The 25,713-nt window shown below is 50.9% G+C and overlaps 1 pseudogene; it reads right to left on the reverse strand.

The window, feature by feature from the left end:
• Positions 1 to 25,713, reverse strand: part of LOC131586379 (uncharacterized) — a 712,054-nt pseudogene that overhangs the window by 376,499 nt on the left and 309,842 nt on the right.

Here is a 25,713-nt window from a genome sequence, read left to right on the forward strand (position 1 = left end):
CCCTGTAAAAGCCTGTTTTTTGACATAGCTGCAGATGCCTGCATGGCAGCTGCCTGTTCAGCCTGATACTGCAAGAGAGCATTATGAACTATCCGCCACAGTTTTCCCAATTTTCTAGCAGTTTTATCATCATCTAAAGTAGCCTTCCACAATTTATCTCCAAACTTTCGCCACTCACTTAATTCATGGACTGTATGGGGATTCTGAAAACAACCCTGAGCATACCCATAAGCAAGAAGTTCAGGAAGCTCCTTGCGCAAATCAAGATTTTTAACCTGTCGCTTTTCTAGAAAGCAGGTAAATAAATCATATACTGCTTGCCTTTCCATCTTACCGTCAGCACGCGCTGTTGCAGCCCCTACAAGGTTTCGGCAGCACGTTACGGCAGGACTCTTCTATAAGGTCGCCTGGGCGCGGCAACGTTGCTGTGTGTTCAGGACTCTCCTCCGAGGTTGCCTGGATCGCAGCACAGCTGTTGCTTTTCGCCATCCTTGCTGCAAAGGACCTGTCCCCTGTCGCCGACTCCCGTGGCCGACTCCGATTCCTTTTCAGGGTTCCAAAAGTTTCCAAAGGTTCCAAAGGTCCTGAGGGTTCCAAATATTCCAAGTGTCCCAAAGGTTCCTAGGGTTCCAAAGGTCCCAAATGTCCCTGCTGTTCGGGCGCCATTTGTCGAGTTCGGCGGGAGAAATGCAGCACTCAATATGAATGATCAGCAAGTCTCATTTATTGGTAATTCTAAAACCACTTATATAGCATCAATAATTAGGCTCATACATAGTGCAAAAGCAAGCTCATTATTGGATATTTCATTTAAGGTCAACTCCACCTAATTCTACATTCCTGTGATCGCTCATCTATGCTGAATTCACATTCTTCTGACTACAGTGTTCTGTTCTCAGTTAACAGTTATCATCAAGGCCTTCCTGACTTTTGCAACATCTCACACCAACTGTACTCCATTGTCTATTTCTTTCCCAGCTAACTGCTGCATGGGAAAGTGACCTTTGCTCTCTAGCCATTCCTCTATAGCCAGGGCTCTGAGCTGGTGGTCCATGAGCAGCTTCAGGATGGGGAGAAGCCCTACAAGTGCTTGGAGTGTGGGAAGAGCTTCCGCCAGAGGAAAACCCTGATCCACCACCAGATGATCCACACTGGGGAATGGGCCTACGAGTGTGGGAAATGTGGGAAGGGCTTCAGCAGCAGCTCCCAACTCATCATCCACCAGCGTAGCCACACTGGGGAGAGGCCCTATGAGTGTCCTGAGTGTGGGAAGAGGTTTCACAGCAGCTCCAATCTCCTCGTGCACCAGCGGATTCACACGGATGAGAGGCCCTTCCGCTGCCCCGACTGTGGGGAGGGATTCAAGCAGAACTCAACCCTTGTCACCCACCGGCGCATCCACACTGGGGAGAGGCCCTATGAGTGTGGGGAATGTGAGAAGAGCTTCAGCCACAACTCCAGCCTTATCTGCCACCAGAGGACACACACAGAGGAACGTCCCTATGAGTGTGGGGAATGTGGGAAGAGCTTCAGCTGCAGCTCCTGCCTCAATACCCACAAATGCGTCCACACTGGGGAGAGGCCCTACGAGTGTCCCCAGTGTGGGAAGAGCTTCTCAGACAAATCTAACTTGAACAGACACCAACGGACGCACCGGTAAGGGAAGCCCTGCGAGTGCTCCAAGTGCAGGAAGAGCTTTGTGCACTGCTCCAGCTTCATTCCCCCTTGGAGGATCCACGTTGGGAAGAGACCTGGTGATCCATGTTCCCTGTGATCCATGCTGGGAAGACACCTCTACCTTTTCCTGCCCATGGTAATGACATGATGTGAGTTCAAAGAACATGAGGCTCTGACCATGTCCCTGTCATTATATTCAATCCCATATCAGGTCATTGCCAGGGGCAGGAAAAGGACTCCCTCTGTCTCACCAGAGGAGAACAGTGTCCTTTCTTGGCAGGAGGAAATATGTGGCCAGGAAGAGCCAGTTGGTGGCATTTTAGTCTTCCCTGTGAATCAATTTTGCTATCCCTTCTGTTATCCAAATTGTTTCTGTTCCTGTTTGTTCCTTATCCCGTTGCTGTTCTCAATAAATTGTTCTTATCCCAGCATGGGATCTTTCCCTTTTGTGCTTTCCATGGGAGGTGGGAGGGAAGAGAGCGGCAGCACGGTTTTAGCGGGAGCAGGAAATTGGGGAATGCCATTCCTGAAGCCCAGCCCATGGAAACCGAGCATCCCAGCTGGTGCCAGGCCTGGTTGCCATGGCAGCAGCCTTGGGAGCGGGTCCCTGGCTGGGGGCTGTGGGAACCTCTTCCCTCTGGTGCCCAGGGCCAGGAGTGGAGGGAGCAGCTGGAGCTGAGGCGGGCAGGTTTAGGCTGGATGTGAGGAAAAGGTTTTTCCCGCGAGGCTGCTGGGGCACTGAACAGGCTCCCCAGGGAAGGCTCCCAGCTCCAGGGCTGGCTGAGCACCAGCAGCATTTGGCCAGCGCTGCCAGGCCCAGGCTGGGATTGTTGGGGTGTCCTGTGCAGGGCCAGCAGTTGGACTGGAGGATCCCCATGGGTCCCTCCCAACTCAGCCAATTCTGTGGGTCTGTGATCCCATGAGCCTGGGGATGGGACTGCAAATGGTTGCCATGGCAACGGGCTCTGGCTCCAGGCCTGAGCTGGTGTCCATGGCAACCACCCCTGGCATGGGGTCTCCATGGAGCTGCCAAGGGACTGACCATAGCAACAGGGGCTGTGATGGTTGTCATGGAAACAGATCATAGCAAAAGGTCATGGTGATGGTTGCCTATCCAGGATCAGATTTGTTACAGGCCCTCAGAGGGGATCCATGGGGACATTCCAATAGTCTCTAGGCTGTTCAAGAGCTGAAATGTCACAGGCACAGACAGGGGCTCCACAGAGACCTCCCAGGGGTTTCTGGGGATGCTGAAGATCCGTGTGCTCAGACGCAGTCCCAGCAATTCCATGGTGACATCCCATGGGACCTTGGGCTGCAAAGGCACTGCTCTGTCACAGGCACTCCCGGGGGCTCCACGGTGACATCCCAGGAGTCCCCAGGCTGCCAAAGAGCCGGGATGTCACAGACACTTCCAGGGCTTCCTGTCATGGGCAGAGTGGGAGCTTCAGGCTAAAGCTTTATTTCTTCATTAGAGAAACTCCTGCTGAGTCATGAGGTGGAGAAATGACACCCAACAGCCACCAGGGATCCTCAAACTGCTCTAGGTCACCTACACTTTTAAATTCCTTCTAAGAGAGGAGACTGGGAGCAGCTGGATTCAATCCCAGCCCAAGTTTGTCAAAACTTTATGTGTAAATATTGGACAGGTGGAATTGAACCTTAATGCAATTTGTCCCACACGATTAACAATGGAATATCAGATATATTTATACAAATACATCTGTGACTGATTCTGAACATGATTCATTTACACCACAGAGTAAATAAAGAAAAAGAGTTATTTACCCCAGACTAGAGGAGCTATAACAATTATTACACTATAGTGCCCTAGGAAGCAATTTTGAAATGAACAGGGCCTTGCTGGAGTTGTTTGAGCCCATTCCAGGCACAGCCTCCTGCTCCAGCAGGAACTGCCTTTCCTGTGCCATGGCCAGGGCAGATCCTGCTGCAGGAAAAGCCCCAGGCCAGCCCCAACCCAGGGAAGGGCTCGGGCACAAGTGCAGAGTGCCGTGCTGGGAGCTGTGCCAGGGACAGCCTGAGGCACCAAAGGCACCTTGGCAGCAGCAGCTGCTTCCAGGCCATGGCCAGAAGGCTCCCTTGGCACCCCGGCCTGGTGGCCAGCACTGCAGAGCTGCTGCTTCAGGGCTCATTTCTGGCTGGGCTCTGAAAAGCCCCTGCTGCTCCAGGAGCCTGACTGGGAAGCAATCGGCCCCAGCACCCTGGGGACAAGATAATAATGAAACAACTCTTCATGGCAGCAGAGACAAGGCAGGGGCAGAGGAAAGGGGAGAGCCAGGCCCAGGGGACATGGTTGCAGTGGTGATGGCTGTGAGGTCACTGCCACTGCAGCAGCCTGGCTGGCCCTCAGCAGACATTCTGGCCAGGAGCACTGTGAGGTCACCCAGCACATGAGAGAACCCACACAACAGCAATTCCATCCTTGGGGACGGGAGGGGCTTTCACTGTGTCAGGTGGAACAGAGATGCTGCTGCTCTTGGAGCAATCCTGGTATGAGGCATACATTTGTCTGCAAAAGCAGTTGCAGTTTTGTGCCACTCTGATTGTACAATATTTCCTCCTTCTAAAAACAACCAAATCTACTCTGGTTCACTTTAAAGATATTCATCCTTGTTCTGTCACTGCAACATTTGGGAGAAAATCACTTTGACCAGTGTTTACATTTTCACAGACCATGCAGAGGACCCAAAAATCTCTCAGGATCAGGTTTGGAGGCCTCATCACATAAGCAGCAGGTAGAGGATGAGGGCCCTGAGCCTGAGGCCAGCAGGGGACAAGTGACCCTGGCAGCCCTGGGGCCTCATTGCCTCCTTGTCCCTGCTCAGCAGCCTGGCAGGGGCCGCCCCATGGTGCTGCCCTTGGCATTGCACATCCCCACATGCCAGTGCCCCGGGAAGAGCCCTGAGCAATGAGGGAGGGACAGCATCTGCCTTGCCAGGGGCTGGGGCTCAGCCCTTGGCCCTTGGCATTCCTGAAACACATCCAGCTTTGCTCAGCACCACAGACACCTTTCCCTTGCTTGTCCCCAGCTGCCATCAGGGCCTCCAGTCTTCTGCTCTACCTGGAACCTGGGGACGCTTTCTCACTCGTGTCTCTCATTTCAACTACAAGAAACTTCAGTGTTTCCATCTGACTTGGAGCTCTTGAAGTGTTTCTGGAGCACACTCTGAGGGACTGAGTGTGATGCAAAGAGCCCCAAAGGCCCGAGAGGGTGATGAAAGTGCTGGTGCTGTGTCTGTGCTGCTGAGCTGGGCCGGGCTCCTGGCCCAGAGGCAGCTCCTGGCAAGGGCAGCGCTGCAGAGAGACAGCTCTGGCCAGGAGCAGCTCCTGAGCACAGCCCAGCAGGGCTGGGGCCCTGCCAGGGCAGCTCAGGGACACCAGCAGGCCCAGACAGAGCTCCCAGGGGCTCAGCACTGGCAGGGGCTGTGGGATGTGCCAGAGGGGGCTGTGTCACAGCAGCACCTCTGTGGCTGTGTCCTGGAGCCCCAGAGCAGCTGTGATGTCAGAAAGGGGCTGTGTGACAGCTCAGAGTGGGTTTTGTGAGGTCACAGATGGGGCTGTGACATGACAGAGTTTGTTGTGTGACATCACTGAGCAGCTATGGCATCATAGAGGGGATTCTGTGACATCAGAAAGCAGGGTGTGGCATCACAGTGTGGGCTGGGTGATATCACTTAGTGGGCTGTGACATCACAGAGAGGACTATGACATCAGAGGTTGAATGCATGACATCACAGAGTGGGTTGTGACATCACAGAGTTTCTGTATGACATCACAGAGCCACCACAGGGTGGGCTGTGACATTACTGAGTGGGCTGTGAGGTCACAGAGCAGACACCACAATCGCAGAGAGTAGCTCTGTGACATCAGACAGCAGATTGTGACATCACAGAGCAGCTGTGTGACATCAGAGAGAAGAGTGTGTGATGTCAGAGAGAAGGCTGTGACATCAGAGAGAAGAGTGTGTGATGTCAGAGAGAAGGCTGTGACATCAGAGAGTAGGTTCTGTTATCTCAGAGGGGCTGGGACATCACAGTCCAGGCTGGGACATCACAGAATGGCTGTGGGACATCCCAAGGTCTGTGGGGCATGGGACAGGGGGACAGGGAACTCCTGGCAGCATCCCCATATCCCCCAGGGCCAGAGCCTGGGCCAGGGCTCCTTCACCCTGTCACCAACGAGGACTTGAGAGCGCTTAAAAAATCCCCAGCAAGGGAGCAGCAAAAACCAGATTTAATATTAAGCAGCAGCAGCACAAAGTTCCTTGGCAAGAGTCACTCTGCTCCTGACTGGACACTTCAGGCACAGCAAAGAAACAAAGCAACAACAAAAACAAACAAAATCCAGGCAACTAAACCAGAAATGAACCCAGAACTGTTCGTGTGTGTGTGTGTGTGTGTGTGTGTGTGTGTGTTTGAGCTTAACAGAGCTCAAACTTAACAGGACTTCACTTATGCCTTAATTTATACCTCAAACATCACAATTTAGCAAAAGAACATAACAGTAGTTAAGCTAACTTACAACATATGACTTCAGGATTTAACAGTGGAATAACACTTAACAATATTCAACTTTGTTTACTGTTGTTGTCAGAGGCACTGAGAGTGTGCCCTTATCTCTGATACCTGGCTCTGACATCCAAGAAAACTCTGAATTTCATATAACACCCTGAAAACAACTGTTAAATAGAAAAACCAGGAGTGTAAGTGTGTAGATTAGAGAGATTTCTTATGTCACTGCATGAAGAAGTTAAAGTTTGGAGTTTAAACTAGTTTAGAAAATAGAGGACAAGATGGAGGATTCAGGGTGTTGTCTCTTGTCCTTCTTTCTTCTTCATCTTCTTCCTCTAGAGGTTTTTGGGTAGTGGTAGGTGATTGGATAGAGAATGCTGCAGTGCAGCACACAAGTGTTGGGTCATTGGGTCACTAAGAAAAAATATCTCCTTGGCATTTGTTAATTGGGTAAATGAACATATAAAAATCCTTGAAGAAGATCTTTGTTAGTCATTTTGCACCTTTCTATCTTAGTGCACATAGCTGCTTGTGGCTCCTTGTACCCTGTATACATGTAATGGAGATAAAAGAAGAATAAACAACCAAGTCCAAACAAGAGAAAACTGCCTCTCTCTCGTCAATCTTCAGTCCAAGGGGGAAAAAGAACCCAACCACAAGTGTCCCATCAGGACACCAGGGCCACACTGCACCACTGCAGACGGGAGCAAACCCTTGTGGACTGCATGCCTTACAAATCTGCTAAACCCATGTCACACACATCCCTGAATTTAGACATTTAAAATATGTACATTTATCCACAGATACCTTTTCATCAGCAATATGTGCTATAAAACACACAAGAGAAAAGGGTCGGGATGCCATTGCACACTGGCAGTCAGCCTTTGCTGTTTTGAGCATCCCTCATAGCATCAAAACAACACACATCTCACAGAAAACAAAACATTTCCTACAGCCCTGGAGTGTAACACACCACACTGGCGTTCCTCAAATAACAATAAAACAGGTCATTGTGGAAAGAGCACATGGCACTTTAACAGGAATTACTGAAAAACAAAAGGGAGGAATGTGTGGTGGGACCCCAGAAAGCAAAGTAGCTAAGGCTGTTCATGCAATAAATCATTCAGCAGTATCAGAAGATCCCCAAACCCAGGCTCGCTTGAACTCTGCAATTCTAACACAAGTGAAAGACTTAGCAATGTGAACTCTAACAAAAATTACCAACCCAAAGCTATTCAAGTAAAAGACAAAACCCCCATGAGCTATATATACAATTCATAGAATGTCTGCAGGATGCTATGGAAAAGCAAATCGCAAATAGTAAAGCAAGGGGTCAATTAATGCTACAACTGGCAGGAGATAATGCAAACCAAGACTAGAAAAATTATAGCTGCATTACCTCAAGAGAATCCATCTCTGGAGGAGATGATTATGTTGGAGTCTGAGATACAAACTGTGTGCCCTTGTTTTTAATATTTAGTTCTAAGATTCAAGAAAACACTGAATTTCATATAATATGAAATTCATGAGCATGTTTTCATGGTAATACATGAAAACAAATGCTAAAGTTAGATAAGAAAAGTAGGTCTGTGGATTAAAAAGTTTCTTAAATCACTGAGTAAAATGTAGTTTAGAGAACAAGAGTCAATATAGAAGATTTAGAGTGTTGTCCCTTGTCCCTTCTTCTTTCTTCTTCATGTTCTTCTCCTAGAGGTTTTTGGGTAATAGTAAGTGATTAGATAGAAAATGCCACAGTGCATCACAGAGGTGATGGGTCATTGAGTCATTAAAAAAAATAATATATGTGTCTATTGTTAATTGGGTAAAAATAAGCATAAAGATAAAAGAACTGCGTAGTTCGGGGCCATTTTGTGTATCAGACACGAAGTGTGCCACAAGGCCTTGTTTGTACCATCAGAAGAAAGAAATGTGCCAAATTGCAAAGATTAACCTTGTAACCAGCCTGGAGAGACCTGTTAAGTTTTGTAAGGATCCTTCAATAAACACAAGAAACAAGATTCCAACGAACTCAAGAGTTTTCTTCGGATAATAAAGACTGAGATACGTGGAACTCCCCACGAGGGAGGATCCCAGAAAAATTCAGCCCAAAAGAGGCTAAGAGACTAGAGAAAAGTTGTATCCACAGAGAATTAAGCCCAAAAGAGGCAAAGAAAGAGAAATTACAGATTACAGCATGTGCTAAGGTTGGGACTGGATCTCATCACATGGATATGCTAGCCAATTCTATTACAGCTGCTGTTAAACTCACACCCCATTGCTACAAGTGTGGACAACAAGGCCACGGGAAAATAAACTGTCCACACCAGCCCATTGCACAGGGGACAGCTCAGGGACAAAGAAGTGATAATGCAAGCTGCAACCGATGTGAAAGAGTTGAACATACAGCCAAAGACCACAAACAACACCCTCCTGACAGTACCTCTACGGATGTGACGGAGCAGATTAAAGAAGAGTAACCAGAACAACTTATTCACCATGAAAATCAGACTCTTGAAAAGACAGTTCATTTAAAAACTGTTTGTTTACAAATTGTTTTTCTGCTAAGTTGGGTTTTTCTCACAGTTCTAAACATTGAATGTTTTTTGTTTCTTGTTTAAAGAGTTCAGGATAATCTCAGTTCTAAATACTTTCTTGTTTTTTAATGTAAAATTGTAACTTTTAACTATGAGTAGTTAACCTGTGGCTTGTTAGCTTAAAGGATTGTGCTCCTGTCTGCCAGCTCCTGGAAGGGAGTGTTGCAAACTCAATTTAGTACACAAAGCATATTGCTTGCTGAAGAGAATTAATTGTGTCAAGTTAACTAGAAAACTTCATTCAAATTAAACCCATGCTGTCCCTGTTATCATGTCTGCAAAGGGCCCTTGCAGATAGGGTAACAGAGAGCATTTTATATTTTTTAATTTAACCAAAAAGGGTAAATAGTCACAGTATGGTCACAGTACAGCTGGTCAGGACTGGACAAGGTAAATCTAGACATAACACAAATCTAATTTAGCAGTAAATTCTCTTTAGCCATAGATTTTCGCACAAATTTAATTTAGGGAGCCTAATTCATGTCTGAACCACTGCACACCACTGGCCAGGATGCAGGGCAGGGAGGGAAGGATCAGCCAATGGCTGTCTAGCCTGGGAAATTTGAATTTGGTATTCAAGTGAGTTCTGAATAATAAACGAGGCTGTTTTGTCTGATGAGCACCTGGAGCACGAGTCGTGGATTTTGTCTCTCCACCCAGGACCAGCATGTTACAGATACACCTTGGGCAGTACAAGAGCCTGGCCAGGGCTACACCCAAGATGGACCAAAAATGGTCACAAAAATGGACAACTCATCACAAGGTCCCATATTTTTAGAAATTTAGGTCCATCTGCATATTTGGGTTCATTGTCCAGTTACAGCTTCAGATGATGAAATCCCACCCTTCTTGTTTTCTCTCTTCAGTCCACCCTTGTTTATGCTTTTGGGCCTGGAACTTGTAACAATTGTCCTTGATATCAAGCTAGAAAAGGAATTGTTTTTTCTACCTACTCTGTGAAGAGAGCTCCCTAACACTTAACGTGAAGTTCAAAACTACAAACCTAGGCAGTGCAGAATATGAAAGATATGAAAGCTAAAACATGAGGCATTACACCCTGAGGGGCTGTGGAATTGAATAATTTTGGAGAGGGACTGAGAAGGATTCAGTGGCATTAAGTGGTTTTGAGGTGACCGATCGATCCCTCTCACCTCTTTGAGTGCCAAGAAATGGAGACAACTCCACCAAATAACCCCACAACCCTCAAATACTCACAAGTATCTCCAAGATTGCCTTGAAGCACTAGTAAAATGTGAGGTTTTAGATGCCTTTGATGAATTTGTTGATTTTTACCACCATTTGTTGGATTTAAAGGGATGAGAATGAATCAAAAGATAATTGAAACCAAAATAAAATGACCTCCAGCCCAGTGTGTTCCCAACACAGATCACTGGGAACGTGGGTCATCAGGGCTCTGCCCAACGTGGGTCCTCTGATGGGGGATGGAGCTGGAACAGAACATGAAGCTCTTCCTGCACTTGGAGCACTCACAGGGCTTCCCTTACCGGTGCCTCTGTTGGTGTTTGGTCAAGTGAGAGCTACTGGAGAAGCTCTTCCCACACTGGGGAAACTCGTAGGGCCTCTCCCCAGTGTGGATGAGATGGTGGATGGTCAGCTGGGACCTCTGGCTGAAAGTCATCCCACACTCCCCACACTCATAGGGACGTTCCCCAGTGTGGATCCTCTGGTGGAGAATCAGGCTGTTGCTGTGGCTGAAGCTCTTCCCACATTCCCCACACTCGTAGGGCCTCTCCCCAGTGTGGATGAGATGGTGGATGGTCAGCTGGGACCTCTGGCTGAAGGTCATCCCACACTCCCCACACTCATAGGGACGTTCCCCAGTGTGGGTCCTCTGGTGGATGATCAGGTGGGATCTCTGGCTGAAGCTCTTCCCTCATTCCCCACACTCGTAGGGCCTCTCCCCAGTGTGGATGCGCCGGTGACGGATGAGTTGGGAGCTGCAATTGAAGCCCTTCCCACATTCCCCACACTCGTAGGGCTTCTCCCCAGTGTGGATCATCTGGTGGCGGATCAGGCGGTTGCTCTGGCTGAAGCTCTTCCCACACTCCAAGCACTTGTAGGGCTTCTCCCCATCCTGAAGCTGCTCATGGACCACCAGCTCAGAGCCCTGGCTGGATCTCCGGCCACCTTCCCCGCACAGGGTGGGTCTTTCCTCCTCAGAGCACCCTGGGATGGGTTTGGAGCCCCTCCTCCTGCGGGATCTCTGAAGCTTTTCCTCCCCATTGGATTCCTGTGCTGTGGAGCTGCTCAAAACGGCCTCTTCCATGAGGTTCTGCTGTGAGGATTTGTCCTCCCTGGTCTCCATCCTCAGCTCCTTGTCTGGAGGAGGAAGGACAAGGAGAGGATGGGATTTGCCTCCGTGCCAGAGGGAAGGGGAAGGAGATCCCCCCCAGTGCGTCCCCGGCAGGACGGCGTCGGCAGCGGGGTTGTCCTGCAGCCGGGGGCCATGCTGGGCTGGGAGATGGAGCAGGAGAGAGGGGGAAAGGGGCACTGACTTCCTCCTCACCTGCCTGGGTGTCCTGGGGCATCTTCCTCTTCCTCACAGCTGCCTCCTCCATCCAGCCAATAGTCTGGGAATGGGAAATCCTTGTTTGGGGAGAAATACAATTCATGAGCACATTGGATTAGGGGGTTCCTCCTGCCAAAGTCCATTTCTAAAAATCACAAGCTATCCATAAAAACCTCCAAAACACCAAGATTTAGCCCTGAAAATGCCTCCCAGGAGTTCCCCATCTCTGGTCTCTCCTTTTTGGTGTTCAGGGGTTCCCCCTGTCCCAGTTGCTGGGGGTCACACTTGTACTGGGGGTCCCCCATGTACTCAATCTCTGTCCTCCTAAGGCTGCTGGAAGTGCCAGGAATCCAAAAAGTTGCACCCATTTCCATCTCCCCACTTAGGAATGCTGGGACCCCCCAGTGTCCCCCAAGGGGCATTTTCCGCTCAGCTTTGCAGTCCTTAAGTCGCAAATATCCCCTCCCAAAAAACCCAACCAAGGGACCCCTCAGGATATCTGGGCTGAGCTCTCCCTCCCCGGTCACCTGTGGCATGGGGGGTGATGATCCCAAGGGCGGGGGACTGTAAATTCAGGGAGTTCTTGACCTCTTGGTTCCTTCTCTTTTCCCTGATCCTCCTTTTTCCCTCCTCTTCCTGTTGAAGTGCATTTAAAAAATTATGGTCTGTCCCAAGGGAAGAACTCACCCTTGGTGTTGTATAAGGTTAGTCCCTACCTAACCTCCCTTTTCTTTTCCCTATCCCATTGGCTGTAACCCCCCTGTATCCCCTGCCCCCCCCCTCCCCCAAGTTTAAGAGATAGCACCCGAGGAATCTCAGCCTCTTTCTTGTCCCAGGCGATCCACATACAATAAACCCAGGACCACGTCTCGTAAGTCTGAGCCTTCTTTTTCTAAAATACCTTAGGTCCATGTTGGATATATTTTGAGACCCCTTCCCGCCCGTGTTCTGTAATGGGCCGACACATCCCCATGGGGGACAAGAATGAAGGGGTTTGTGGAGTATTGACAACATCTTCCTCCCTCTCCTCCCCTTCCATCCCTTCTCCTTCTCCTCCCTAACACCAGCTTCTTCTCCTACTTCCATCCCTTCTCTCTCTCCTTCTTCATCCCGCCTCTTCCATCCCTCCTCCTCCTCCCCCAGGAGCAGTGACACCCTCGGTGCCCCGTTCCCAAACCCCTCACAGCCCACGGCAGGAGCGGGGATGGAGCCGGGACAGGCCGGGATGGGCAGCGCGGGGCTCTCCGCTGCTCCCACCCGCTGGGGACGGGGGGAACCCGGCCCGGGGAAAAGGAGAGGGAAACTGGGAAAATTGGGGGCTGCAGATCCAACCTGGGGCTGGCTGGGGACCCTGGCTGGGGACTGCCAGCCCTTGGGGCTCCTCTGGGGAGATGCGGGAGGGGGGAACACAGAGAGGGCTGGGGGATCCCAGGAGTGGCAGCACTGACAGGGACTGGTTTGTACTGGGATCATCCTGGCAGTGGCTGAGATTGCACTGGCTGTGTACTGACATCATACTGGGATCATACTGGGATCATACTGGGATGATACTGGCAGTGAGTAGGAGCCTGCACGGGGCAATTGAGACCAGGTTGTGAGGAACTGGGAATACACCCTGCGCTCCCCAGAACCCCGCGATCGCCCCCCATATGTCCCATAAGTCTCCCCCCAGACCCTCCAGGATCCCTGATCCCCGTTCGGGACCCCCCAAAGTGTCCCTGGATCCCTGAATTCTCCCGACCCCACAGATTCCCCTTCCAGCCACTGCTGGGAATTCATCTCCCATCATCCCACAACACAGTTCCGCGCCCAAACCTCCTGCCGTGCCCCGCGCCCTAAAGAGCCCGGTTACAGCTCCCCAGGTTCCCCCCAAGTGCTCCCGAGCCGTATACATTCGCCCGAGCACCTGCAGCCACGGCTTGGACGCAAAAGTTTTCTCCAAGCGTTTCCCCACACCGCCAAACGCGCCTTCCGAGCCACTTCCGGGACTACAGCTCCCATCATGCTCCGCGGCGCCCATAGAGCGCTATTCCAGCCGGGACTGCATCTCCCGTCATGCCCCGCGCCTCAGCGGAACCCATTGGAGCTGCGCCTACAACTCCCGTGATGCTCCGCGGCTCCATTAAACCGTATTATACCGGCGCCTACAACTCCCATGATCCCCTGCCCCCCATAGATTCCCTGTTACAGCTCCCCCAAGTGCCCGCCCGGACCCCGAAGGGCCCCCAGATTCCCCTCCCTGACCTCCAAGCGCCCCACTGGACCCCCAAGTGCTCCCCCGGACCTTGAATTGTCCCACAGAATCCCTAAGTGCCCCTCCAAGTGCCCACCTGACTCCCCAAGGTGTCTTCCAAACCCCCAAGTTCTTTCTAAATTCCCGCCCCAGACCCAAAACTGCCCCAAATGTTCCCCAGAAAAGTCTCCATCGATCCCAAAGTGGTCCCTTTTACCCTGTCTGAGAAAATGATAAAAATGATGATCAAAGGACTAAAAATATGTGTAATTATCATAAAGAGGGAGAAAAAGTGACCAATTAATTAATGAAGGGAATTGTAGTACTTTGAACCAAGGACTGATAATGTTTTTAATTGCTAAAAATGTATCAATTCTTTTATATAAATATAAAACTTAGGTTATAAAAATACAGAATAATAGTATAAAAATAAAATTTTATTTTTATTAATTAATTAGATTTTAATTATAAAGAAAAAATATAAAGAGGAATGTTTTCAAAGCTTTGGGATGTCAGTCCCAGGTGGGCGATGTCAGACATGCTGAGGCTCGGGGTGAGGAGCAGGTTGTCCAAACAGGGGCAGCCCAGAAGGGGCTCATTCTTCTCTGTGACCAGACCTCCTAAGGAGACATTCAGCATCAGGATTGTAAAGAGTAAATCCTGACCTCCTGATCAGTACACAAAGATGTTTTACAGTTTGAACAGTAGAATCTTGTCACCATAAGGGGCCTTCTTTGTTAATATACCTCATGTTGTGTTATGTTTTTTTAAATACCAATGTTGTACCAGTCTTCTTCATTAAAATATTGTTATAAATTAAATTAGTATTTTGACAACTAGGTCCCTTTGGTTAATGGCCTTTTAATTAAAAATGAATACCATTTACTAAACTGAATAGTAATGTGATATAAAAAATACAGTTTAGTAAAATAATAGAGTTTAATAAAAAATTAAAATTTATATATATAATCTGCTAGAAATTAAGTATGATTAAAGCATAATCAAAACCGACCAGGGTACAAAGGCTTCCCACCCTGCCTCACGTTCAAAACAAAGCACTTCAGGCTAAACTTATATACTGTATGCTTTTACATATTCATTAATGTTTCCTGTAAGTTTTCTCCTTCCGATTTTTCTGAGTTTTCTGACTTTACATCACTTTTCTTCACGGCATATGCCTTACTTGTTGTTAGGGAGTCTTCTTTTGGTGGTCTTTTGGCGAAGGCTTCTCCTCTTCCTTGTTGTCCTTTGGATAACCTTACAGGTTTGTGCATACATACTGAGCATTGTGTTATGTAAGTCTACTAATTAGCCTTATGTTTACTAATCTTTAGGCCCAATGCCTAAATTTGTTCTAATTTTGGTCCATCTCAAGGCCATTTTGGTCTTGAGACACCATTTATCTTCTAAACTACATCCTGTACCTTAATTTTGACATGTAACATCTGCAAAGGGGTACATCTGCTTTGTAACACTGATTCTTCATTGTTTCTAATAAGAACTTTAATAACAGTTACGATTTAGTTAGCACGAAACAATTCCATTTATTACAATTGCAAATACCCCTTATGTCCCTTTTTATTGGTTTCCATGCTAACGGCCTTGCTTTCTTCATTGCTATGGATAAACTTGTATTTTCTCAATTTCTCCTTTTGCTAACTCAATTGTTTGGCCTGCAGATCAGCTGCTAAGCCCATCCACATTCACCTCTTAGTCTTCAGAGGGAAACTTTGAGCACAGTGAGAATCTCCCAGTGTGCCAGAGGGTCCCTGTGTGCCAGCTGCAGCTGGGGCCTCAGCCACCTCCTCTCTCAACAGGTTCCCCTCTGCAGCTTCACAAGTCCAGCCAAACACCTCCCTCAGGGACACCTGCACCACACATTTCACATCTCCATGCCCATACGTGATGTCCCTGTCACAGCTGCATTACCAGCTTGCTGCTGTGCAGATGCTGCCACCACCCAAAGCAAGGCCCTGTGTCCCTGAAGGGACCCGCCCTGCTCTGTGGCCTGGACTGAAGGTGGGTCCCTCCTGCCAGGGCAGGGCCCAGCACAGCTCTTCTGTTCCAATAAAGAGATGGAGCTCTCACCCCAGTGTCTGGCTGGTACCACCAGCAAAGCCCACACAGCACCAGCCCTGGCTGAGCTCCATGTCCAGGAGCAGGCAGGGCTGACCATGGTGTGGGCAGGCAGGAGCCAGGCAGGGGCTACTGTGACCAGCGGCGGGGCACTGAGGGGCTGGGGGAGTCTGTGTTGAGCATCCCTGGGATGAGGGCACATTTCCTTCAGTGGCATCACCTGGGCCTGGACCTCCTCCAGTGCCATGCCCAGGAAAAGAGGCAACCATCAAGAGCATCTCCTGGGACACCGCCTGACCAGCAATGTCAGCAGGCAAAACCAAGGTTTTGTTTATCAACGACCCTTTGATGAAGTCAAAAATTTACAATCAGTCCAGTACAGATTGGAGTACAGATGGGAGGACACTCGGGGGGTACAGCCAAGGCCATGAGGTCACAGCAGCCTGTGGGGTGACAGCAGGCTGAGGTGACAGCAGGCTCTGAGGTCACAGAGGTCCCAGAGCCCCGTGGTTGCACAGCACCACAAGGACCGAGCAGTCAGTCCTTGACCACGGCTGTTGTGGCAGCAGCGGCGGCGGCAGCAGCGGTGCTGACATTGGGACAGCGGTGTCAGGACAGTGGTGGCAGCAAGAGCTGCAGGACTGGCAGTGGGCAAGGCACCATGGCCTTTGCTCTGCGCCTCCTCCTCCTGCTCCTCCTGGCAGTGGCCCTGCCTGACAGGGCTGCCCAGGCTGCTCCATGGCGAGCAGGGCGAGCAGGTGAGCCGGCGGCCTCGGTCCCCTTTCCCAAGACAGCGCTCCCTTCTCCCTGGGAAGGGTTGGGGATGGTTTTCCCCAGGGCTTTAGGGGGGGTTTCCTCTGTGGGAGGGACAGAGGCCTCAGGGGCCCTGGGCTGGTCCTGCTGCCCCTCCAGAGATGTTGCACGGGGCCTGCAAGTAGGGTGGAGAGTGACCAGAGCCAGCCCAGAGCTCCCCAGGCCCCTCTGCAGCTTTGGCCATGGCCTTACCTGACCCCCTTGCAGTGCCCAATTCCCTAAAGCAGAAGGGGGTCCCAGAACACCATGGAATGGTTCTGATCTGTGCTCCTTTCTAGACAAGGATGGTAGGAAGGCTTCTCCAGCAGCTTGGCTTCATGAAGATTTTCTGCCTCTGGAGCCCCATGCAGGTATGTTCTCACTGTCCCAACAAGGAATAATCATTGACAACCTGGCAGGAACCAGGTGACAGAAGATTCTGTGGCTGTTGAATTACAGGTGTGTCTGCAGCAAGGACATTTCAAGCTCCTTTGCTGGTTGCTGCACACAAGCCCAGCTCCCATCACAGGGGTGAGTGGTGTGTCCCTGCTGATCCCACAGGCTTGAGCCCTGGTTCTGTGGGATCCATTCATCTGAAATGGAAATACTTTCTGTTAAGGTCCTCCTAGAGGGAGGAATAAACCTACAGAGGATAGTAAATCCCTGGAGACATCCAAACACATGGATAAGATGCTGAGTGAACTGGATAGACACCATGGTGGGTCCATGTCCCTCAGCCTTCTCCTGAGACTCAGCAGCCGGGGGCTTTCTCTGCACATATGGACACACTGTGCCCAGCACAGCAGGAAGGGATCCATGTCAGCTTTGCTGCCCCACTGCTGCTTTCATGCCCTGCAGGGCTGTTTTCCAGCCTGGCCTGGCTGCAGCTTCTCCCCAGCCTCTGCAGGAAGGCATTTGGCATCAGCTGACAGGGAGCCCAAACTGCAGCACAGGCCATGCACACCCTGAGATCCCCTGAAAATTTCCCAGTCTTGGGGCAGATGTGGAATGGCAGCTCTTTGGAGGAGGGAGGGCCCTGGCCTGGCTCCAAAATTTTGATGGCTTCCTCAACCTTATCCATGACTTTGACAAGTATTGCCTCTTGAAGATACCACCTTCCTGTTGGGGAACAGCCCCACCTGATCCAGCTGTGGCTCTTCCTTTCTCCAGATATGAACCCAAAGGCTGTGCTGAAGGCCGCATTTCCCCGAGGAAGCAGTGGCTCATGGGCAGCCTCTGCTGCAGGAAGGGAGGCCATGCTAGGCACAGTCCCAGGAGGTAATTGCTGTGCCTCTGGGCCTGAGCCCTGCTGAGGCTTGAGCTGCCATCTCTGCTGCTGGGGAGTGCCCACCCTTCAGGGATGTTGCACAGGGCATGGAAAGAGTGTTGAGAGTGACCAGGAGCCAGCCCAGAGCTCCCCAGGCCCCTCTACAGCTTTCTCCATGTCCACTGACATCTGGCTCCCATGGCCTTACCCAACCCCCTTGCAGTGCCCAGTTCCCTAAGGCAGAAGGCGATTTCAGCACACCCTGAAAAAGGTTCTCATCTGTGCTCCCTTCCAGATGAGTTTCCTGGGATGGCTTCTCCATTAGATTGGCTACACAAAGTTTTGAAGCCCTTGGAGCCTCCTGCAGGTATGTTCTCAGTGTCCCAACAAGGAATAATCATTGACAACCATGTAGGAACCAGGTGACAGAAGCTTCTGTGGCTGTTGAGTTACAGGTGTGTCTGCAGGGAGGACTTCCCCAGCTCCTTTGCTGATTACTGCCCGCAAGCCCAGCTCCCATCGCAGGGGTGAGTGGTGTCTCCCTGCCGTACCCACAGGCTGAGCATTGCTTTTCCGGGATCCATTCCTGGGAAATGGAACTATTTTTTATTAAGGTCCTCTGAGAGGGAAGAACAGAGCCTCAGGGCAGAAAGAGTCACCTGAGTCACACCATATCCTGAAAGAAATAGAGAAGGAACTGCTCAAAGAGCATGGTGGGTGCATTTCCCTCAGCCTTTCCTGAGACTCAGCAGCCGGGGGCTTTCTCTGGACATGCCATGCCTGGCATCATGGGAAGGGATCCATGGCAGCCTCGCTGCCCTGCTGCTGCTTTCAAGCCCTGCAGTGATGTTTCCCAGCCTGGCCTGGATGCAGTTTCTCCCCAGCCTCTGCAGGAAGGCATTTGGCATCAGCAGGCAGGCTGCCCAAACTGCACCATGGGCCATGCACCCCTTGAGATCCTCTGTAACTTCCTGGTCTCTGAGCAGATCAGGAGAGGTGGTGGTTTGGACAAGAGAGAGCCTGGGCCTTTTCCTGATCCTCTTCCATGTCTTTGACAAGCACTGCCTCCTGAAGAGGCCACTTCCCTGCTATGTAATGGCTCCATCTGATCCAGCTGTGCCTCTTCCTTTCTCAAGGGATGGACAGAGAGGCTCTATGGAAGGAGGCATTTCCTGAAGGAAGGGAGGCAATTGCAGGCACGGGCCCAGGCACAGGAGGTAATTGCTGTGCTGGGCTCAGCCCTCAGTGGGGCTGTGTGCCAGCAGCTCTTCCCACAGGGCCTCTCCTTGCATGGCCCAGCAGCGTCCAAAGCTGGAGGCACCTCGGCTTCCAGGCCTCTGGAGCTCATTCCCAGCCCCTGGGAAATGGGACTCGTGCACCAATGTCCATCCCACTGCAGATGCTCCCAGAGCTGGCCCTAAGCATCCAGAGGCCCAAGACACAGGAGCAGCCACGAGTGGGAGCCTTGCTGAAAGCCCAGGGTCACAGCCAGCCCTGGCTCCCAACTGGGCAGGGGCTGCACTGGCCCCTGACAGGGCCTGGCTCTGTCCCCTTGGGCTGGGGGAGCTGTCACGGAGCAGGGAGGGTCAGGGGTGGCAGTGGCTGCTCAGGGATGGGTTTGGCCCGTGTCCCTGGAAGGAGCCACTGCCCAAGCAGCTGCACTGTCCCTGAGTTCTCATCTCAGCCTTCTGGGTTTTATTGGGTGGCACAGCCTGTGCCAAGGGACAGCAAGATGCCTGCAGGCCCCAGCTCTGGGGGAAACAGGGAATATCCTGGACATACCCACCATGCTGCCAGCTCAGCAGCGCAGCACAGCACGGGCTCTCACTGCCCAATTCTCCCACAGATGCAGCCGGCACCACAACACGTGTTCCCAATTCCCAGAAGGGCATCGGAAGAGGCTTCTGTCAAGGAACACGCTGTTGGCTAGAATTAATGTCAGGCCTGTTTTGTTTGGTGCTTGTCTTCATTTTATGCAGTGTTGGAATCTGGCATGTCTGGAAGACAAAACAGTGAGTATTTCATTCATCTTTCCTTCAAACATCTTCTTTTGAAAGTCTATTGTAGAATAGAAACATTCCCAGTGAGGCTGCTGTGGACTTGTGCGTAGTCAGTGGTTGTCCAAATAACTCTGCTGAGAATTCTGCTGCTGCCCAGGCCTTTCATTGGCCTCTTAATTGCTGGGCCTTGTCCTGGGGAGCCCGCTGGGGCTGCAGCCAGTGCTGGCTGCCACTGAGGCTGCCTGGCCAAGAGCAGCCCCAGGAGCAGCAGGCAGAGGCAAAGCAAGGTGGGCAGGAGAAAGAGCGGGGATGAGATTGCCCTTGAAAAGCAGAGGTGCTCTGGGCCCCACTCCTGGCCAGGGACCCTGCCCAGAGCCATCCCCTGCTCTCCAGGGCCTTGAGGGGCAGCTGTCCAGCTGGGCCAAGCTGTGCCAGCAGCTCCAGCCGTGCTGGGGAGCCTTGGCAGCTCTGGGCCCTGCTGTGCAGGAGGGTCCCTGTGTGCCAGCGGCAGCTGGGGGCCTCAGCCACCTCCTCTCTCCACAGGAACACCTCTGCAGCTTCAGAAGACTGGCCAAAGGCTTCAATCAGGGAGAACTACACCTGTCTTCCTCCATCTCCAAGCCAGTGTCCGTTGTCCCCACCACAGCTGTATTATCAGCTTATTGCTGTGCCGCCACCACCCAGAACAGAACCCTCTGTCCCTGAAGGTTCTGGCCCTGGTGCCTGGTCAGGCCCAAATGTGGGCCCCTCCTGCCAGGGAAGGGCTTGAACAAAACCTTTGGGCTTCTGCTCTGGGGTCTGGCTGGTACCACCAGCACTGGCACAGCTGCTTGGCTGGCCACAGCCTTGGATGGGCAGGAAGCAGCTGGGCATGGGGCATATCTTTGTTTTCAATTTTTAGAAACTAGAAATTATTAGAAATATGTAAATTTTTTTTTTTTGGTAGAAAGAAGTCCTCAAATGTTTCTTTTCTTTTTTTAGAGAGTAGTAAAATGTTTTTCAAAGTAGTTTTAGAATTCTGGAACATTTTTTCCATTTCTTCAATAAAACATGGAATTTCGTTTAAGTGGTAATGTTTACTCTAGGAAGAACTGAGACATCCCAAGACACCCAGCATACTGGGGAGGCTCTTTTCCCAATGGAGATTTGGATCTAGTAAAAAAAAAAAAAAAGCATAAAATATTTTTCGAGATATTTTCTGGGATTACTGACAAGCTGACCTCTTAGTCTTCAGAGGCAAACTTTGAGCACAGTGGAAATCACTTAAATTCACCCTCTTGGCTTCTGGAAGAACTCCCTCAGTTCTAGAGCAGGGGCTTCTTCCTGCTGCCCTCAGGCTCTCCTCTCGGCCTTCTGGGCTTTGTTGGGCAGCACAGCCTGTGCCAAGGGGCGGCAAGGTACCTGCAGGCTCCAGACCTGTGGGAAAAGGAATATCCTGGCCATATCCACCATGCTGCCAGCTCAGCAGTGGAGCACAACACAGACTCACGCTGCCCATGGCTCCCACAGATGCAGCTGGCACCACAACACGTGTTCCCAATTCCCAGAAAGGCACTGGAGAGGTTTCTGTCATGGAACACGCTGCTGGCTAGAGTTAATGGCACACCTGGCTTTTCTATGGCATGCAGGTGATGGGGGACCCCTGTAAGGCTGCCAGATGATTGGGGTCCATCGTGAGGCATGGACAGGGTGTTGTGTTTTCCAGTAAGACAGGCACGCGTTTGGGTCTTTTGTAAGTGGTGCATGTGGCTGAGGTTTCCTCTTGAAATTCTTAGGGGATTTGGGGTCATTTCTATGGCTACAGGTGACTGGAGAACCCTGTAAGACTGGCAGAGGGCTTGAGTTCTCATGATTTACGTGACCATTTAGTGGTTGCCATCAAGGCCTGGAGAGGAGCCGAGTCCTTCCTAAAGTGGGCCAGGGGCCAGATTCTTTTGTGTGGCACATGAGGTTATTTTGGGGTCTCTCAAAAGGTGTGCACAGATTCCCTGTGAGGAACAAGGGATATTTTGGGGTCCCTGCCAAGGTTTGCAGAGATCCCTCATGAGGCACAAATGAATATGGTCTCTCCTAAGATTTGCAGAGATCCCTCATGAGGTGTGCAGTAGGGTTAAACTAGAGGGGTTTGTTAGTCTTCTCAGCACAGCAAAGGGACACTCTCGGTGGAGGTTGTGCAAAGCTGGCAGGAAGCTTCCTGCAGAGCCTCGGGCCTTGCCTGTGGGCTGTGCAGGCAGACAGAGCCCATCCCTTGGGGACCGGGGCCAGGCCGGGCCTCTGGACCCACTGCGCCCTTGTCGGGCCCTGCCCCATGGCTGGGCCGGGCCAGGTCAGTCCCCAACAGGGAAGGGCTGAGGCCCCGGGTCCGATGGGGCTGCCGAGCAGTGCCCAAGGCACAACAATGGCCTCGCTAAGCCCTGGCTCTGTGCTGCAGACAAACACACATTTACAGCCACAGCCGCTCCCTGAGCCACAGGAGGCACCCGGGGTTACATCTCAGGCAGTGGCTTCTCTGCCACTGAGGACCTCCTTGCAGTGCCCCATTCCCTAAACAGGATGGGGAGCCCAGCACACCATAAAAACGCTTCTGATCTGTGCTCCCGTCCAGACTGGCATTGAGATATGGATTGACGTGCAGTCCCGGTCAATCACATTGTGAAGATCATGGTGCATGCTGGAGACAACTTCTCAATGTCCCTTTGCTGACAGAATAAGCAGTGATTATTAATCATGGCCAGGAGCAGTCCCAGGAGCTCCAGGCAGAGGCAAAGCAAGGTGGGCAGGAGAAAGAGTGGTGATAAGATTGACCTTGAAAGACAGACAGCAGGGACCCTGCCCAGAGCCATTCCCTGCTCTCCAGGGCCTTGAGGGGCAGCTGTCCAGCTGGGCCAAGCTGTGCCAGCAGCTCCAGCCGTGCTGGGGAGCCTTGGCAGCTCTGGGCCCTGCTGTGCAGGAGGGTCCCTGTGTGCCAGCAGGAGCTGGGGGCCTCAGCCACCTCCTTTCTCCACAGGAACACCTCTGCAGCTTCAGAAGACTGGCCAAAGGCTTCAATCAGGGAGAACTACACCTGTCTTCCTACATCTCCCAGTCAGTGTCTGTTGTCCCCACCAAAGCTGCATTATCAGCTTCTTGCTCTGCCAGCAGCAGCCAGGCATGGAGCACCATGTTATCTTTGTTTTTCATTTTTAGAAGTAAGAAGTTTTTAGAAATATTTAGAATTTTATTTTTTTTTTAGAAAGTAGTCGACAAATGTTTCTTCTCAATTTCCATAGTAGTTGGGGATTTTTCAAAGGCATTTTTGCATTTCTCACCTGTCACTTGAGACACACAACACACACTTGTGCAGAGACTGCAATGGCTTCTTCTTCATTACAAAGTATTGTCAACATTTATTCACTTAACAAAGCATGATCTTAAGTCATTACTTACATCAAAACAGCTCATTATATTCATTAAGCAAAGCAATGGCTTAATGTATTTCATTGGTACAAAGCAATTAACATCAACAATAAATTGGCAAGAGTTTACAAGAGATTATTAAGGCACGTATGCTGCCTCTAAGGCACGTATTACATAACTGCAAATACCCCTTATGTGCCTTTTTATTGGTTTCCATGCTAATGGCCTTGCTTTCTTCATTGCTATGGATAAACTTATATTTTCTTAATTTCTTCTTTTGCTAACTCAATTGTTTGGCCTGCAGCCCAGTTGCTAAGCCCATCCACATTCACCTCTTAGTCTTCAGAGGGAAACTTTGAGCACAGTGAGAATCTCCCAGTGTGCCAGAGGGTCCCTGTGTGCCAGCTGCAGCTGGGGCCTCAGCCATCTCCTCTCTCAACAGGTTCCCCTCTGCAGCTTCACAAGTCCAGCCAAACACCTCCCTCAGGGACACCTGTACCACACATTTCACATCTCCATGCCCATACGTGATGTCCCTGTCACAGCTGCATTACCAGCTTGCTGCTGTGCAGATGCTGCCACCACCCAAAGCAAGGCCCTGTGTCCCTGAAGGGACCCGCCCTGCTCTGTGGCCTGGACTGAAGGTGGGTCCCTCCTGCCAGGGCAGGGCCCAGCACAGCTCTTCTGTTCCAATAAAGAGATGGAGCTGTCACCCCAGTGTCTGGCTGGTACCACCAGCAAAGCCCACACAGCACCAGCCCTGGCTGAGCTCCATGTCCAGGAGCAGGCAGGGCTGACCATGGTGTGGGCAGGCAGGAGCCAGGCAGGGGCTGCTGTGACCAGCGGTGGGGCACTGAGGGGCTGGGGGAGTCTGTGTTGAGCATCCCTGGGATGAGGGCACATTTCCTTCAGTGGCATCACCTGGGCCTGAACCTCCTCTAATGCCATGCCCAGGAAAAGAGGCATCAAGAACCATCAAGAGCATCTCCTGGGACACTGCCTGTCCAGCAATGTCAGCAGGCAAAACCAAGGTTTTGTTTAGCAATGACCCTTTGATGAAGTCAAAGATTTACATTAAGGCCAGACCAGTAGGACAGATGGGAGTACTTCCCTCTGGGAAGGGGCTCCTGTCACTTCACAGTCTCTATCCCCCACCAGGAACTGCAGAACTCCAGCCAGCCCCGCTCTCCCTGTGGCCTTGTCCGACCTGGGGGGGAGGAGGATGAACCAGAGCCCTGTTAGCTCTTCAAAAGCCAGAAACCAAAGAAAAAGAGAAATTCCGGGCTTAAGATTCAAAGGGTGATGTTCACAGGTTGATACCACTTTTCAATGGTCAAAACTACTGTCAGTTCTCGGAAATGACCAGTTATAGGCCAGGAGAAAAAACTTCCATCAGCCTCCAGCAACCTTAAATTCTTTAGCTGTTTCTCTTTTTCACTTAAATGTCAATCTATCACACACAACAGCAGTGACAGCCCCATGGCTCTCCTCTCTGTGACACCACAGCCATGACAGCCCCAGTGTTCCACTGTCTGTGACACCACAGCAGTGAAAGCCTTGTTATTATGAGGTTAAATGTTTCTGAAAATGTTTCTTAAAACCATGAAGAAGTAGGCTGCAAGAATGTCTGGTATTGGGGATGGTCTAGCAAGCTGAAATGTTTACGGTAATGGGAACTGGTACTTGGGGATTCCAAGATACCCACCCAGAGATAAGATTTGTACATGTTTGTACAAGGATGAGCTAAGTCTCATGAAGCAATATTGATAAAGCTAATCAAGCAATATTAATGAGGCAATATTGATAAGGTTGTTATAGTGATTACTGCTACAGCTGAAATTGTAGAAATATGTGCACTTTGGACAAAGATGATGGAGCTAGATTTGGGTTGCTGATACCCCTAGTTCCCGTGTGCTTCAATCAAGCACCTGCATATAATCAATCTGTGATTATGTGTGTTCCTGAACACTGACATCAGCGTCTCCCTGCACCCAGGGCAGCTCCCACCAGAGCCCCTCCCCTGATTTAATTCCCAATCCAGGAGCTACAACAAGCATGGGTGAAGTTCTGGGGGCTGGCAGGGAAATGTCACTGTAAGATCTTGCTGCACTTGGCTCTCGGCCCCTTCTCAAGAGCTTTGCCTTCAAGGGCAGGAACATCTTTTCCTTGCTGGGAACTGGAATTCCAGACTCTTGGAGTGTGTGCCATGCAGGACCACACAGACTGGGATCCATGGGCTGGGATTGCACAGACTGGGATTGCACAGACCGGGACCGTATGGATCAGCACCAGAGATTGGGATCACATGGACCAGGACCACATGGACCGGGATGGCTGCACCAGAACGATGCGAACCGAGGCGGTCCCGCCGCACCCAGGGCTCCCTCCCAGTTCCCTCCCAGTTCTCTCCCAGTCCCTACCTGCCTTTCCCAGTCTCGCCCGGGGGCATGGCCAAAACTGCCCGGAGTGAACGCAGTGGTCCCGGAGCGATCCCAGAGCTGATTCCGGTCCCGGTGTCGATCTCTGTCCCGGAGCTGTGGTGGTCCCAGTGTCGGTCCCAGAGTGCTCCCAGTCCCAGTCTTTGTCTCCATCTCACTCTCAGTTTCGGTCTTGGTC

This window comes from Poecile atricapillus, chromosome 19 (genome assembly GCF_030490865.1).
Source record: "Poecile atricapillus isolate bPoeAtr1 chromosome 19, bPoeAtr1.hap1, whole genome shotgun sequence".
Taxonomy (NCBI): Eukaryota; Metazoa; Chordata; class Aves; order Passeriformes; family Paridae; genus Poecile; species Poecile atricapillus.